This window comes from Leptodactylus fuscus, chromosome 3 (genome assembly GCF_031893055.1).
Source record: "Leptodactylus fuscus isolate aLepFus1 chromosome 3, aLepFus1.hap2, whole genome shotgun sequence".
NCBI classification, from domain to species: Eukaryota; Metazoa; Chordata; class Amphibia; order Anura; family Leptodactylidae; genus Leptodactylus; species Leptodactylus fuscus.
This window is the reverse complement of record NC_134267.1, coordinates 173,971,504-173,989,876: the sequence shown is the minus strand read 5'-3', so window position 1 is coordinate 173,989,876 and position 18,373 is coordinate 173,971,504. Positions and strand designations below refer to the sequence as shown.

The following is an 18,373-nucleotide window of genomic DNA, read 5'->3' as shown; positions in this document are numbered from 1 at the left end:
TTGTGACCCATCAAACAACAATGGAGGGTTATTTCACTACAATATGTGCCCTGGGGTTGCTGTAGTATCTTGAGAAGCCGCAGCGCCAAAAGTACTTATCTCTTCCCTTCTTTATACTCTCTATGTCTTTCCTTGCAGTATAAGTGGGTATTGGGTTGCCAATGTATGTAAATCAACAGTTCTAGTTTTTAGTGGGAGAGGTATTCCTTGAAGAGGTGTTAGCTTGTACATGGTATATACATCTGTATCATGTGTATACAGTTACCACCATAAGTGGGACCTCACACCTCATAAGTGGGAAGTAGGTACTTCTTTGCATATATGGTTGGCAATTACATGTCTGTGGTATGGCGATATCTCCATGTATACTGGTTTATGGCAATTTCAGTGTTATAGTCTATTTCTCTTTACTAGTTTCTGACTACAGCCAGATCACTTTTGTTGCATTTTCAGCCACATTCATAGCTTGGTAAGTGGACAGGTAGTATAGGGACTTGTAGTATATAAGGTTTCTAGAGGCTAGTGCATTCCTACTCAGTTTGGTGGCGGTCGAGTGCATTTAAGGTGTCAAATGGCCTCTTCTGTGGCGGTTGAGGAGTCAGGTGGAAGTTGCAGGCTGAGCTTTGGAAATGGCCAGCCTGAAGGATGTCATAATAGTAACGTCATCCAGGGGCGGGCACAGTGGTTAAGCACAGGGTCGTTGGTGCCCTTAAAGTGTACTGGCTCTGCTAGAATTGCAAGCCGGAGCGTGCCGCCCCCCTTTATTTATTTATTGCTGTCTGGCCGGGTGCTGTATGTCAGACAGCTGGGGATCTCACAGTATTCGTGAATCCCAATGGTCTAGCACTTCACCTGACTCCTTATGTCATTATTTTACTTCTGTGAGTTTAATAAAGCTCTGGCCATTTTGACAACCAAAATAAAGTGTTTTGTGCATTTATTCCAAAGTCATTATTTACCGAAGTTTGGGTGGTTTTAGGAAGGAGTGAGGGACATCCCATATCCAAAGTCATGAGTTCCAAAGATCCACCAGAGGACAATCCACATGACTTTAGAGTTAATAACTTGCAAGTACAGTTTCCAGATTGAGGGTCCATTCACACGGAGGAAAATGTTGAGGAATTTGGTGTGGAAGTCAATGGGAGTCTTTTTTTTTCCAGCGCTGAAATTCCACAACAAATTCCTCAACATTTTCCTCCGTGTGAATGGACCCTAAGGTCATCTGAATCAGACAGTGATTTCTCCTTGTGAATTGGTGACACTGTTGTCTAGATATCACTGTTTTGGATAACAGGCAGATGAGCTCTGTGGAGCAACAAGGGCGTTGTTACTTATCTCTTTAGAGGAATAGCAGTGCCCTCACTGCTCCAAAGTGCTCATTTGCAAATCGACACCAAAGGAAATATCAAGGCAATGGAGGCACTGATACACAAGGGGAAAATACTGTTTGATCGAGGGGATCATAACCTATCTATCTGCACAGCTCTGTTGGTATGCTGGGTTTTGGAGCTAGACATCCTTTAAATAGGTTGTCCAATGGGTTCTTGTTTGCACACAGGAAATAATCACTCAGCAATCACTGGTGACAATGGCGACCTACTAAACTGGCTGAGAGGGCTTTTTCTGTGGGTCATACCTGAGAAGTAGAGACCTGTGGGGTCTGATAATAATTGAAGTGGGAGTAGAGGCGGTGATGTACAGTAAGGTAAGAATTACTTTTTTTTTTTTTTTTTTTTTTACCAATACACAATATCAAAGTAAATTTTTAACATGTGGGTGTTGACCTTTAAAGCTCTTGTCCTCTACTCATGAAGTAGGCAAATAAACTATATTCCTTTATATATACTACATATTATGTTACTGATCCAAACTTAATTTGAGTTTATATGGCTTAGAATCACTGGTAATCTATCTGTATCTATATATATAGAACTCAAAATCTGTAGTAGTCTGCTCTATACAAATCCACAGTTCTCGCCCGATTTGGATTAAATTTGGCACGCCCCCTCTCCACCCACAGGAGCAGAATACTGTGCACATTACTAGAGATGAGCGAACACTAAAATGTTCGAGGTTCGAAATTCGATTCGAACAGCCGCTCACTGTTCGAGTGTTCGAATGGGTTTCGAACCCCATTATAGTCTATGGGGAACATAAACTCGTTAAGGGGGAAACCCAAATTCGTGTCTGGAGGGTCACCAAGTCCACTATGACACCCCAGGAAATGATACCAACACCCTGGAATGACACTGGGACAGCAGGGGAAGCATGTCTGGGGGCATAAAAGTCACTTTATTTAATGGAAATCCCTGTCAGTTTGCGATTTTCGCAAGCTAACTTTTCCCCATAGAAATGCATTGGCCAGTGCTGATTGGCCAGAGTACGGAACTCGACCAATCAGCGCTGGCTCTGCTGGAGGAGGCGGAGTCTAAGATCGCTCCACACCAGTCTCCATTCAGGTCCGACCTTAGACTCCGCCTCCTCCGGCAGAGCCAGCGCTGATTGGCCGAAGGCTGGCCAATGCATTCCTATGCGAATGCAGAGACTTAGCAGTGCTGAGTCAGTTTTGCTCAACTACACATCTGATGCACACTCGGCACTGCTACATCAGATGTAGCAATCTGATGTAGCAGAGCCGAGGGTGCACTAGAACCCCTGTGCAAACTCAGTTCACGCTAATAGAATGCATTGGCCAGCTCTGATTGGCCAATGCATTCTATTAGCCTGATGAAGTAGAGCTGAATGTGTGTGCTAAGCACACACATTCAGCACTGCTTCATCACGCCAATACAATGCATTAGCCAGTGCTGATTGGCCAGAGTACGGAATTCGGCCAATCAGCGCTGGCTCTGCTGGAGGAGGCGGAGTCTAAGGTCGGACCTGAATGGAGACTGGTGTGGAGCGATCTTAGACTCCGCCTCCTCCAGCAGAGCCAGCGCTGATTGGCCGAATTCCGTACTCTGGCCAATCAGCGCTGGCCAATGCATTCTATTAGCCCGATGAAGTAGAGCTGAATGTGTGTGCTTAGCACACACATTCAGCTCTACTTCATCGGGCTAATAGAATGCATTGGCCAATCAGCGCTGGCCAATGCATTCTATTAGCTTGATGAAGCAGTGTGTGCACAAGGGTTCAAGCGCACCCTCGGCTCTGATGTAGCAGAGCCGAGGGTGCACAAGGGTTCAAGTGCACCCTCGGCTCTCCTACATCAGAGCCGAGGGTGCGCTTGAACCCTTGTGCAGCCTCGGCTCTGCTACATCAGAGCCGAGGGTGCGCTTGAACCCTTGTGCACACTCTGCTTCATCAAGCTAATAGAATGCATTGGCCAGCACTGATTGGCCAGAGTACGGAATTCGGCCAATCAGCGCTGGCCAATGCATCCCTATGGGAAAAAGTTTATCTCACAAAAATCACAATTACACACCCGATAGAGCCCCAAAAAGTTATTTTTAATAACATTCCCCCCTAAATAAAGGTTATCCCTAGCTATCCCTGCCTGTACAGCTATCCCTGTCTCATAGTCACAAAGTTCACATTCTCATATGACCCGGATTTGAAATCCACTATTCGTCTAAAATGGAGGTCACCTGATTTCGGCAGCCAATGACTTTTTCCAATTTTTTTCAATGCCCCCGGTGTCGTAGTTCCTGTCCCACCTCCCCTGCGCTGTTATTGGTGCAAAAAAGGCGCCAGGGAAGGTGGGAGGGGAATCGAATTTTGGCGCACTTTACCACACGGTGTTCGATTCGATTCGAACATGGCGAACACCCTGATATCCGATCGAACATGTGTTCGATAGAACACTGTTCGCTCATCTCTACACATTACATCTTGCTAGCACCCCCCCGTCATGAGATTGGGGGCCCCAAAGTTAGGCCCTATACATATAATGGGGAAAAATGAAAGTTAAAGTGTTGAGGGGAAAACAACAGTTGTGACTGACAGCCTCAGGCATGGATTATGGCGACGGCGCCAAAGAGTCGCTGCTAAAGTGGCCACACCATCACACACAACACACAAACATTTCACAAACACCATATAAACATCACACAGACAACACACATACAGTCCTATGAAAAAGTTTGGGCACCCCTATTAATCTTAATCATTTTTAGTTCTAAATATTTTGGTGTTTATAACAGCCATTTCAGTTTGATATATCTAATAACTGAAGGACACAGTAATATTTCAGGATTGAAATGAGGTTTATTGTACTAACAGAAAATGTGCAATATGCATTAAACCAAAATTTGACCGGTGCAAAAGTATGGGCACCTCAACAGAAAAGTGACATTAATATTTAATAGATCCTCCTTTTGCAAAGATAACAGCCTCTAGTCACTTCCTGTAGCTTTTAATCAGTTCCTGGATCCTGGATAAAGGTATTTTGGACAAACAATTCAAGTTCAGTTAAGTTTGATGGTCGCCGAGCATGGACAGCCCGCTTCAAATCATCCCACAGATGTTCAATGATATTCAGGTCTGGGGACTGGGATGGCCATTCCAGAACATTGTAATTGTTCCTCTGCATGAATGCCTGAGGATTTGGAGCGGTGTTTTGGATCATTGTCTTGCTGAAATATCCATCCCCGGCGTAACTTCAACTTCGTCACTGATTCTTGAACATTATTCTCAAGAATCTGCTGATACTGAGTGGAATCCATGCGACTCTCAACTTTAACAAGATTCCCGATGCCGGCATTGGCCACACAGCCCCAAAGCATGATGGAACCTCCACCAAATTTTACAGTGGGTAGCATGTGTTTTTCTTGGAATGCTGTTTCTTTTTGGACGCCATGCATAACGCCTTTTTTTATAACCAAACAACTCAATTTTTGTTTCCAAAATGAAGCTGCCTTGTCCAAATGTGCTTTTTCATACCTCAGGCAACTCTATTTGTGGCGTACGTGCAGAAACGGCTTCTTTCTCATCACTCTCCCATACAGCTTCTATTTGTGCAAAGTGCGCTGTATAGTTGACCGATGCACAGTGACACCATCTGCAGCAAGATGATGCTGCAGCTCTTTGGAGGTGGTCTGTGGATTGTCCTTGACTGTTCTCACCATTCTTCTTCTCTGCCTTTCTAATATTTTTCTTGGCCTGCCACTTCTGGGCTTAACAAGAACTGTCCCTGTGGTCTTCCATTTCCTTACTATGTTCCTCACAGTGGAAACTGACAGGTTAAATCTCTGAGACAACTTTTTGTATCCTTCCCCTGAACAACTATGTTGAACAATCTTTGTTTTCAGATCATTTGAGAGTTGTTTTGAGTAGCCCATGATGCCACTCTTCAGAGGAGATTCAAATAGGAGATCAACTTGCAATTGGCCACCTTAAATACCTTTTCTTATGATTGGATACATCTGGCTATGAAGTTCAAAGCTCACTGAGGTTACAAAACCAATTTTGTGCTTCAGTAAGTCAGTAAAAAGTAGTTAGGGGAATTCAAATCAATAAAATGATAAGGGTGCCCATACTTTTGCACCGGTCAAATTTTGGTTTAATGCATATTGCACATTTTCTGTTTGTACAATAAACCTCATTTCAATCCTGAAATATTACTGTGTGCATCAGTTATTAGATATATCAAACTGAAATGGCTGTTGCAAACACCAAAATATTTAGAACAAAAAATGATTAAGATTAATAGGGGTGCCCAAACTTTTTCATAGGACTGTACACCAACCGACAAACACAACACCACACAAACACCAGACCACTGCAGACACACACAACACATACACCACCCCACAAATACCACAACACCACACACAAACACCAGACCACTATAAGCACAAACAACACCCCACAAATACCACGACACCACCCCATAAATACCACATATACACGCAAGGACCACACACACGAACGGACCATACACACATGCAAAAACACTCAGATGGATGCACACTACGCACACGGACGAACAGAGCACACTGTATTATACCCCAAAGTGGACCCTTCACACAGCATTATTCCCCATTGTGGTCCCTTCACCCAGGATTATGCCCCATTGGGGCATCTTCACTGAACATTATGCCCCATTGTGGACACCCATGAACAATTATTATACTCTGGGAACTTTTCAGACCCTAGAGTATAATAATCGGAGACTCAGGAGGGATACAAACATAAAAAAACACTGTTGCTTATCCCTGGCTCCAATGTACTTCCCGCTGATGGCGGCCATCTTCAATGACGTCCGGGACGTCACATGACCCGGGGACGCAGGCCCAGGTCATGTGAGGTCAGGGACGTTACACAAGTAGGCCCGAAGCCTGCCCGGAGAAGTAAGAAACAAAGTTTTTTTATGTTCCCTTACCTCACCTGGGCCTCCGGTCATAATACTTGGGGGGTCTTTTCAGACCCTTGAGTATAATAATACTGTTTGTGGGGCCCGCTTCATCACTTACTGATCCCTGTCGCTGCCAGGATCGGTAAGTAAATAAGGCCTGTTACTGTCTGGAGTAACTCCAGGCAGTAACAGCCTATTAAAAAACCCCCAAAAAAACGCAGCGGTAGTGGCTGTTGCCGGGCCCCCTAATGTCCCAGACCCTGTGGCAGCTGCTACTGCTGCTACCCTAGTAGTTACATCCCTGGTGTAAATGTTTTATTTGTTTGTGTAAGGAGCATAAATTTTAATTTTTGATAAAAAATAGTTCAAAAAATAGTTGTAATAGTTTATACTACATAATATGTATTGAATATATAAAATCGATAAAAATGTTGAAATGAAAAAAAAAAGTTGTTCCCATCAAAGTCAGTAAAATGCCAAAATAATAAAAATGTAAAGTGGAAAAAAAGATTTACTGTAGCTCTGAAAATGTCAATTTATGAGTGACACTGAAAGTTTTACTTTACCAACATTTTACTTTAACATATTTTCCGCAAGCGAAGCCGAGGGTATTCTGCTAGTGTAAAATACAACAGCTATTAAGGGCTTTTACCACAAACAAAAGTAATTTAGGTACACATGGGACTACATGTAAAATACAATTAAACAGAATAAGGTACCTATTTTTGTAAAAAATAAAAAAATAACAATAATTACAAAAAAATCTTACTTTTTACAAGATTCAGTGACTCCCTGACTCATCTACAGTATACTTCCTGGTAAAAAGCTATACATCGGGTCAGGTTGTGTTTCCCCTGACATGCTACTTTCCATATCTATCTATCTATCTATCTATCTATCTATCTATCTATCTATCTATCTATCTATCTGTCTGTCTGTCTGTCTGTCTGTCTGTCTGTCTGTCTATGTATATACAGTACATTTATCTTAGGGGGCGTTCACACTTCTGTTGGTGACCGTCAGCAGTGTCCGTTGCTATTGTCCGCAACAAGATTTTAACAACGGACACTAGCTGAACCGTCAGAAATCTGTTAAAGTTTCCATTCACTTCAATGAGATTCTATCTTGTGTCCATTAGTGTCCATTTACACCCAGTGGCGTAACTAGGAATGGCGGGGCCTCGTGGCGAACTTTTGACATGGGGCCCCCCCGACACCGAAGATCTCGACCGAGTCCCTCCTACGCATTCCTGCGTGCTCTATTATGACCAATAGTGGCCCCTTCACACAGTATTATGTCCCATAGTGGCCACTGCACACAGTATTATGTCCCATAGTGGCCACTGCACACAGTATTATCCCCCATAGTGGCCCCTGCACACAGTATTATACCCCATAGTGGCCCCTGCACACAGTAGTATGCCCCATAGTGGCCACTGCACACAGTATTATCCCCCATAGTGTCCCCTGCACACAGTATTATCCTCCATAGTGGCCCCTGTACACAGTATTATGCCCCATAGTGTCCCCTGCACACAGTATTATCCTCCATAGTGGCCCCTGTACACAGTATTATGCCCCATAGTGGCCCCTGCACACAGTATTATACCCAATAGTGTCCCCTGCACACAGTATTATGTCCCATAGTGGCCCCTGCATACAGTATTATACCCAATAGTGGCCCCTGCACACAGTATTATACCCAATAGTGGCCACTGCACACAGTATTATGCCCCATAGTGGCCCCTGCACACAGTATTATGTCCCATAGTGGCCCCTACAGGACTAAATACTGTCACGTCACCCGCTGACCGCTATACCAGGACAATTGTGGATAAAAAAATCTGGTCATGTGCATTACAATTTAGTAACTCCATGTGCCTCATATTAATAGAAGTTAACCCTATCATGTCCCTCACATTATCCCCTGTGTAACACCATAAGAGTTACTGATATGTGAGAGACATGGAGGTAATAATAAAGTATCTTCATTATTATTACCCCCATATGTCTCACATATTAGTAACTCTTATGGTGAGGCACACAGGGGTTAATGTGAGGGACATGATAGGGTTAACTGCTATTAATATGAGGCACATGGAGTTACTAAAACAAAAGTAATCACCCCAAATGCCTGACATTAATAAGTATAGTAACCCCAGTATGTACCTGTGTACCTGATATTAATAAGCCTAGTAACCCCAGTATGTACCTGTTTTCTTTCTTTAGTTTCATTTTCCTGGAGCAGCTTCTTCTTCTCCGCCTCCTGGGCTCTCCTCAGCCCTCTCATTGGTGGGCAGAGGACAGGCAGAGAAAGGGAGGGGGGGAGAGGGGGAGGGGGAGCATCCTGAAGCGCTGAGAGAAGCCAGACCTGCACCTCCTGTGTGTCAGCCGTTGCTGCAGCTTCGGGGCCCCCTGTTGGTGGAAAGTATCATTATACTCAGGGGTCCGAAAAGACCTCTGAGAATAATGATAGCAGCGGTAGCAGCTGTTACCGGGCCCCTGATGTCCCGGGCCCTGTGGCAGCTGCCTCTGCTGCTATGGTGGTAGTTACGCCACTGTTTACACCAGTGTCTGTTTTTTTCCAGCAGACAAAAAAAATCCTACATGCAAGACGTTTCTGTCTGTTATAAATAAAAAAACGGACCGCAAGTGTCCGTTATTTTTATAACATTGAAGTTTATGGGCAACGGATTTATAACGGACAGTAACTGATAGCCATCAATTACTGTCCGTCTGTGTCCGTTATGATAGGTGTCTATTTTTTTTTTAAACGTACACCTTCTGAACAGAATCCAATGGTAGTGTGAACCCTACCTTACTGATGATGAGGATTTACTCAGCCTGCTGACAGATTAGAGTAGCAGAGCAAGGAAAAAATTGGTGTATTGATAGTAGGGATGATAAGGGGGTGATAAGGGGGTTAGACTGCACACATTAAACACTTTCTGTGCCTTATCTGTAGACATCTGGAATACTTTTCAGGGCTATTGATGGAGCTGCATCAGAAATGGTCAGCAGCAATATGCTCTGCTATTTCTATTGCTTTCAATGGGCTCTACTAATTCAATGGAGCCCATATTCATTCTCACCCTGCTAGAGGGACATACAAGCAGGACAGATATTTGATTGATAGGTCACTTCCTAGATTAGGCAGATGGGAATCAGGTACATTTATAAGTTTGCAATGGTTCAATATTGTTAATGGAAGTATATTAGAAAGATGTATATCTTTCTCTATGCAGATTCATTAAGGTCAGTAGGTTTTATGAGGAAACCCCTTTAATAAATATTTCCATGTCTACTTGTAAGCTTCTACTCATTACATGGTGACATTAGGATGGAACCTCTGTACTACTGACTGATAGTCTGTGTCATAAGTGACATCACCGGTCCCCTTCTTTATGAATCTGTGCAAATACATTCTCAGTTATCTGTAAATGACATATCTGACAAACAATGATGAATACTGAATGGCAGCAATACTAAATCCAAAATATGGGACCTTGTTGTGACCTTGAGCAAGTTTAGGAAATGAAAGAGAATTATTCCTGACATCCTGTACATGTCATATAAGAACTCATTATTCTCGCCTCCGTACCACTCCTTACTCACACTGTTTTTTTTTCTTTATCAGATAAGTTCTAAATTTACAATGTCAAACAGAAATAGAACGGCATGCATCTACTTATCACGTTTTATTCTGGAGTTTGATGGTGACCAAGTCTCACTTTTACTTGTGTTAAAAGATGCAGTGTGAATCTTGTGCTATATATTTTTAATGATTGCATATTCAGGCATTTTAATTGAGGTATATACTGTATATCCCGCCTGTACGTGCTTACATATTACACAGGGACTTTTAACTGGAGCAAATCCATTTTTTCATGGTAATAACTGCTTTAATTGTGTCGTTATTACTTGCTGTTTAACAGATCTTTTTTCGTGAAATGTTTCCATTTTTTTATTTTACATAACATGGTCTCATGGGGACAGTCACTGAACGTTACAGTAAATTGGTAAGAATTATTACTGTCAAGTTACAACTAGTTATACAATACACAGCATATCAAAGCCATATTTCTGTATTTAAAAATGTTAAAAAAGGGGAAAAAACTACTTAGGTATCAAATATTTATCAGCAAAGACAAATACTCTGGGAAAAGGAAGGTAAGTGGAGGGAAGTAGCAAAACAGCTGAATAATGCAGTGGAAGACGCGCTGCGTCCCCGCGTCTTCTTCCGGGTGGAATTCACTCTGCCTAGTGTGGAATTCACTCTGCCCGATGCCTAGGCAGAGTGAATTCTACCCAGAAGAAGACGCAGGGACGCTGCGCAGGGAGAAGAAGCCAGCCCGACCCTCACTCGTGGACTTGGTAAGTATAATTTAATCGAATTTTGCGTACTCCTGAAACGAGCATTTCCCCCCATAGACTATAATGGGGTTCGAAATTCGTTCGAACAGTCGAACAGTGTGCAGCTGTTCGAATCGGATTTCGAACCCCGGACATTTTAGTGTTCGCTCATCTCTAAATATGAAGTTTTAAAGGGATCCTATCAATAATTTTATAATTTTTTTTTTAAAGGCTATTCTTCTCCTACCTTTAGATGTCTTCTCCGCAATGCAGTTCGGTAGAAATCCCAGTTTTCTTCGGTGTGCAAATGAGTTCTATTGCAGTACTGGGGGTGGTCCCCAGCGCTCATACAGCACTAGGGGCATCCCTGATGCTGCGAGAGAACTCTCCAGTTCACGAACAATCACGTAAGCGGCCACAAAAATATGGTCGTGTGCATGTGCAGTACCACACGGTAAACGCAGTAAAAATTTGTATCCCCTCCCACCTTCCCTGGCACTTTTTTTGCACCAATAACTTTGCAGGGAAGGTGGGACAGGAAGCAGGAAAATGTAGGCATTGAAAAAAATAGGAAAAAGTCATTGGCTGGCTAAATCAAGTGACCTCGGATTTATAAGAATAGTGGCAGCCATATTCGTGTCAGATGCGGTATGGTGAGATAGGGAGAGGATTTAGCTACTGCTAGGCAGGAAAAATTGAATCAACAGCTCTTTTCATAGCTACACTGCAGGAAGAGTGTATGTGCTCAACCGTATATACACTCAACCTTGCAAAATTTTACAAAAGCCCTTTTTAGGGCTCAAATTCATTACACGTGATATACACTATATACCTGTCCCATAGGGGTGAGAAGAAAGCTTAATACTGTCATCACCTGTACACATCTGAAAATGCGTCAGGGTATCACAAAGGGATGGGGATGGGGACATAGAAATCCAGCTGGGTATCCAGGCCGCAGTCGAGCTACTGCGGATCCAATGGCTACTGGAGAGGGGCAGCCAGCAGTGCCCTCATCTACAACGTCAAGCAGGGTGCAGGGTACCCCGCTAATGAGGCCCAAACACCAGGAACCGATGTTACAGTGGATAGCGGATATTGCTTCCAGTAGCATATGCACCAGCCAGTCAGCCACTACCTCTAGGCGTGTAGTAACACAACAGTCTGCCTCTCCTGGTGATTTTGTGGATGTGGACCCGCAACCAGCATATCCCATTCTCAATGCTAATGACGAGACACAGTTCCATGTTTCTGTGCCAGCTCATAAGTTCCTCGTCCTCCTTCTCACCCCAAGGGCCTGAAAAATAATGTTTTTAGGGCTCACCCCAAGGTCCTGAAAATTAATTTTTTAGGGCCCACCCCAAGTGCCAAAAACTAAAACTCTGCTGGTTAAAGGCTCAAGTCACCTCAAGGGCCAAAAACACTGCTGGTTAAAGGCTCAAGTCACCTCAAGGGCCAAAAACACTGCTGGTTAAAGGCTCAAGTCACCTCAAGGGCCAAAAACACTGCTGGTTAAAGGCTCAATTCACCCAAAGGTCCAATAACTAAAACTCTGCTGCTACAAGGCTCAATTCACTCCAAGGGCCAAAAACTAAAACTCTGCTGGTACAAGGCTCAACTCACCCCAAGGGCCTGAAAAGTAAATTTTTGTATGACTCAGCTTAAGGGCCTTTAACTCAATTTGGAAGGGCTCACGTGAAGGGCCTCAAAAGTAATTTTTGGAGGTCTCACCACATCACACACATAAACAATAACAGTTAAGGGTGGGGGCTTTTGGATTTCCCATTGCCTATCTGTGGTTGTCATGGTCAACATGATTTAAAGGGGTGCATGCTAATGTTTCTTTAACTTAAAATTTGTATTTCTGTCCATACTAATAGAGGAAAGAAGGTTTCTAAGTATTTTTCCACTTTCATAGAGGTTCTATTGAGTGTGGAAAGTGTCTAGTTGTTAGGCTGTGATAGTAGGCTAATACTGTGATTTTGGCGTGTTAGATGCCCCCAGACATGCTTCCCCTGCTGTCCCAGTTGCATTACAGAGGTGTTGACATCATTTCCTGGGGTGTCATTGTGGACTTGGTGACTCTCCTTATGCTGGGTTCACACTAGCGCCTGGACTCCGTTCTGAGCTTTCCGTCTTCTGCATGCAGAAGACGGAAAGCTGTCAGACCGGGGCCGGCCGTGAGCGCCGGTGAGCGTTTTATGCTCACCGCGAATCCGTTTTTTTTTTTTTTTTAAATGGTTTTGCGGCGGAGAGCATAAAATGCTCCCCGGCGCTCACGGCCAGACATCTTTCAAACTGATTCAAATGAATGGGTTTGAAAGAGTCCTGCAGCTTTCTGTCTCCTGCTCTGTTTTGTGCAGGAAACAGAAACCTGTATGAACGGAGACCGGGCACAAATGTGAACGAGCCCTTAGTCGAATAGTGGTTTCCCCTGAAGTGAGCCTTTTTTTTCCCCATAGACTATAATGGGATTCAATATTCGGTCGAATAGTCGAATATTAAGGGTCTACTATCAAGTATTTCACTACTCGCTCATCTCTAGTTATTATGTTAAGATTTCAACTTACCTTTAAAATAGATGTACAGTAAAAGCCTGCACAAAATCTTAACCATTACTTATTTAGTGTGAGTGCAAAACAGTGCAAATTATATCAGATTTTATTGAATACATACTCCTCAATATTGAAATTGCAACACAAGAACAGAAAATATGGGTATAATGATGAAAAAAATCACAGGTACAATACATGCAAATGATAAAAAATGGAAAAATAATATTCAAAACCTCTTAGCACCATAAACAGAAATACTTACATGCCTTGGCATGCTATCTATGAGGTTATTAAAGACCATTCAAAGAATGTTATGCCACACTGAATGCACTGAGAACCAGACAGATCATCAACATTAGCTGCTGGAGGCTCCTTTGCAATGGCCAACCAATGATGTGCTTGGTGGGAGATAAGGTCGAAGAAGCTGCAGACCATGATAGCATGTTTAGACCTTGAAGATTGCTCACATGAGCAACCAGCAGCCTGGTGTTGTCCTATTGAAAAATGACTCCTGGGACACTTTGGAGAAATGGCTTTACTGGTTCCATGACCAAATCAATGTAACACCGAGCCTGAAATGAAGACTAGCGGACTGGCTAAATGACAAAAATGGGACTCATCGTGCTGTGCAGCATGATAGTCTTTGAGAGCACTGGTGTGATGTTAATGGAACACCTGTAGCTAGACAGCTGACTAGTAGCCCAACGTTGTGCAAACATCTACTGATAGTTTGTTTCAACAATGTTTTACCCCCTAGACTCGGGATGTGATGTCCAATTTCACTTGCAGAACAGAATTGATTACTATGCTCAATTCTTCCATTTACATGATCCGTCTGTGCAGAGGTTCAGCTTCACACATCTATTGCTCTCAATCCAGTTAGTCTTTGTTCTCCTGACCACTGGGGCATGCAACATTGAACAGTGCTCACATCTTAGCCTATATGTGTAGCAATCTGCTGGAGTAATAACCCGCAGTCTCTTCATTCAAGGATTAGTCCCTCTCAGTGGGACAAACTAACTGGCATGTCAGCGAGTAGGAATCACATGATCATCCCACACCACATGATCTGATTTTTAACTAAATCTTGGAATTAGTATAAAACCAGGGATCAACTTGTCTTTATCAATATCTAAAACCAATAATCCATAATATTTTTCAGTTCGAGAAAGTCACCCAGGCCCTCCTTGAACTTCCACAATAAAACCACTATCATGACATCCTATGGGAGTGCCATAGCCTTACTCATCTTACAGTAGAGAATCTCTATCTATGTTGCTGGAGAAATGTTCTCTCTTCTCTGGCAGTCTTACTCAGTAATTTACTATAATCATATGTTTTATTTCTTCCACCAAAACACATTTTTCTACAGTAAAGGAATTCTATCAATAGAATCCTTTTTTTTTTCAGGCCTACCACGTCAGAATAGCCTAAAGAAAGGCTATTCTTCCCCTAGCTTTAGAATTCACGGTGATATTCTACACTGGGCCCTATGGTAGCAGAAAGACCTTTGGACAGCGCAACATTTTCTGTCCCGTTGTCCTGTGCAGTGGGTCTGAGCTATCAGTGATGAAGTAGAGATCCTTCCACTCCCTGCATCACCACCCAACTGCTGTCTTTGATCCCGGTGTCCTGGGAGCAGGAGGTGCAATGTTGTGACATCACTTACATCACACCTGTTGCTCGACCAGAGAGAGGAATGATTGGGGAACAAGCAAAGCTGAGTATTAAGGTTTGTCTTTTCTTTGATATATACAGTGGGGGGACACAAAACTGTGGAGGCAACCTGGGGGGGGGGGCATGAAACTGGGGGGGCAACCAAGGGGCATGACACTATGGGAGCAACCTGAGAGGACATGATGCTGTGGGAACTGTGGGGGCAGGTCAGTGTGAGGGACATGATACTTTGGGGCAACCTGGGGTGAGGAAATGATACTGGGGAGGGGTTGGCATGATACTAGGGGGGGCAATCTGGGGGGTGGACATAATACTGTGGGAGAAACCTGGAGTGAGGACATGATAAGGTGGGGGAAACCTGAGGGGGGCATCACACAGTGGGGGCAACTTGGAGGGGGACATGAATTTGTGGGCAGAAACCTGAAGGGGGACATTATAAGGGGCATATTGCATAGAACATCTAGGAAGCCATTATACTGTGCGAGGGCCACTAAGGGGCGTTATTCTATGTGGGGGCCATTGAGGGAGCATTACAATTTGTGCAGGTCAGGAATTTCTAGATGGTGGTGATGGGGGAACCACTTTTGAAATCTTTACATAGGGCCCACCAAACTATTAAAACAGCCCTGACAGCGATTTGTCTCTTTTAGTATAATGAAAGCAGAATTGCACATCCTCCTGAGTTAAACAGAGGAGCCTTAGCCCATTCTACTTTACCTACAAGTACATCTCAATAAAATGAATATCATCAAAAGTTATTTTTTTTTAGTAATTTAGTTGTTAAAGTGAAACATATCCAATTAATATGAAAGTTTGTGAGTTTGTGGGTTTGTGTGTTTGGATGTTTGGATGTTTGTTCCTCAATCACGGAAAAACCGCTCCACTGATTTGGCTCAAATTTTCCACAAACATAGTTAATACACCCGATTGCACAATAGGCTATTTTTTGTCACAATAACGCACATACGTTTTTCCCAGGACCCACCCAAAAAGTCAACTAACATCACCATCTCTGCAATCTCACACACTTGGGACCATAGGAAGCCCTAAAACTTCACATTCCCCTCTACTGCCTAGCCCCTAACCCCACACAATCACATTCACATATACTTCAGCACTTTCACACTAACCATAATGATACTGCAGGAGCTGACCTGTTTCACTCTCCGGCCCAGCCATCTTTACCAACCCCCACCACTAGGAGGATCTGCGGCACCGCCCACCAGACTACTCCACTGTTTTCACAGGAGCATGCGCACCTTACACACATAGACAACGTGTTGCCAGCACACCACCATTTTGCGCCTATAGCTTACACAGCAACTCCCTGACGCCACTCTCACCTTCCTGCTGTTGATGATCTATCCACCGGCCTACACATCAACACCCGACCCACTGGCTCCATGCCGCAACACTCCCTGACGCCACTATCACCTCCATGCTGTTTGCTGTTGATGATCTATCCACCGGCCCGACACTGGTAAGTGGCCATACCATTCTTGCATTGCCAGCACCTCTGGCCTGTATACTACGCTGGACCGACACCTTACGCTCCATAATAATCTTCCCCATCTCCCTCCGTACCCTGTCTATCTACTTAGCCTCCTCTAAACACCTCTCTCTAATGTGCACCGCACTTCACCCTGTTAGTATGGCCCATGCCGCTGATGTTCCTATGCCAACCGCCTGTCCAGCCACCGCTTATTGCCATAGCACAGCTGACTTCATTTCTACTGGCTGGGCTCCGTTGCCAGCACACGCCGTTCCATTACGGCGCATGCTGGCGCTTTCGCTGTAGCAGGTGCCCGGGAGCCGCACGAACCACATGGCTTCCTTAACCCCCGTGATGTCCCCCATTGCTGCCCACATTCCCTACTCCGCCGCCTTCTCTGAGCTGTACCGCGGCGAGCCGCACGGCCGACATAGCCTGCTCAACCCCCATGATGTCCCCCATTGCTGCCCACATTCCCTACTCCGCCGCCTTCTCTGAGCTGTACCGCGGCGAGCCGCACAGCCGACATAGCCTGCTCAAACCCCCGTCATGTCCCCCATGATGTCCCCCATTGTTGGCCACATTCCCTCCTCCTCTGCCTTCTCTTACCTGTACCGCGCCTCCGATCTGTCCCCCGCTGCGCGTAGGCATCCTCCTCCTGATCTCCGCTGGCTACACTGAGCTACGCTGCCACCGGCAGGTTACTATAGCAACCACTGGGTCTCCCATGCCTGACACTCAGCTGCCTCTGTCCAGGTTGCTGCAGGCTATGCTACATAGCCTGCAATAGCACTGGCACAATTAGGCAATGCATTGCAATACATTAGTATTACAATGCATTGCATTATATTAACTTGAAATACCTCTATTCCAAACACAATACGTACACTTTCCACCACCGACGTATACCAGGTAAAATAAAAAATATTTTACATGCAAAACGTCTCACGTATTCTCTAACTTACTACAAAAACAACATATCAACTTACATTTCATATCCCAGACCTTTTACACACTATTAAAACCTTGATCGCGATTGCATTTACACACTTCTACAATCACCGCAGACGAAGTCGCTGGTACCAGCTAGTATATTATATTGAGTCATACAAAGTGGATTTTTTTCAAGTGTTTATTATGTTAATGTTGATGATTATGGCTTACAGCCAAGGAAAACCCAAAAGTCATCTCAGAAAATTGGAATATTTAAACCAAAAACAGCTGCAAAGGCTTCCTAAGTGTTTAAAAAGGTCCCTTAGCCTAGTTCAGTAGGCAACACAATCATGGGGAAGACTGTTGACTACAACAGGTTTTCATTTACATTTTAAAGTCTATTTTCATTAATGTCAATTGAGGAAGTACTCCTTTGCAAGTCAAATAGTGCTGTTGAAAATATACAGAAGAAACAACAATTGTTATGTGAATAAAATAGAAACCTAGCATAAAACATTGTCTTTATTATAAAGGGTCCCCCTGAGATGCTGATGCAGTTTGCACTGTGCCATGACTGGAAGGTCTATACCCTATACATGCTGCCATACATTAGCACTGCATGGGGGAACTGAATTTACTAGACCGGCGCAGATGTGAACCTTGCCTCATTTGAGTAATTTTGTCCTGCACTTCTACACAAGCAGAACATTTTACACAGATGACTATAGTCTATTACAAAGTTGTTTATTTTTATATGGAACGCTTCACAGATTTGTACGTCATCCTTGCGCAGGGGCCATGCTAATCTTCTCTGTATTGTTCCAATTTTAGCATATGTGCGGCCAAAGCGAGCATGTATATTATAAAGAGTGTTATTTTCACCTGCTCTTTGGATTGAGATGAAAAAAGTTTAGTTCTTTAAAGATTAAGGTGGGTCGGTGTATACATTAACTTATGAGTGATGAAGATCTGTACAGTGCAGAGTGGACACTGAGTGTTAGCACACCATGGGCAAATTGTAGTGTAGAAAGATCCCACTGGGGAAGGTTCTGTTGTTAAAGGTATATTTATT

The 18,373-nt window shown here is 43.8% G+C and overlaps 1 non-coding gene across 1 annotated transcript; it reads right to left on the bottom strand.

The window, feature by feature from the left end:
- Window positions 1–18,049: 18,049 nt before the first annotated feature.
- On the bottom strand, window positions 18,050–18,154 carry LOC142198756 (U6 spliceosomal RNA). The gene has a single exon (XR_012715398.1). It is a non-coding gene; the product is annotated as a U6 spliceosomal RNA (small nuclear RNA).
- Window positions 18,155–18,373: the final 219 nt, after the last annotated feature.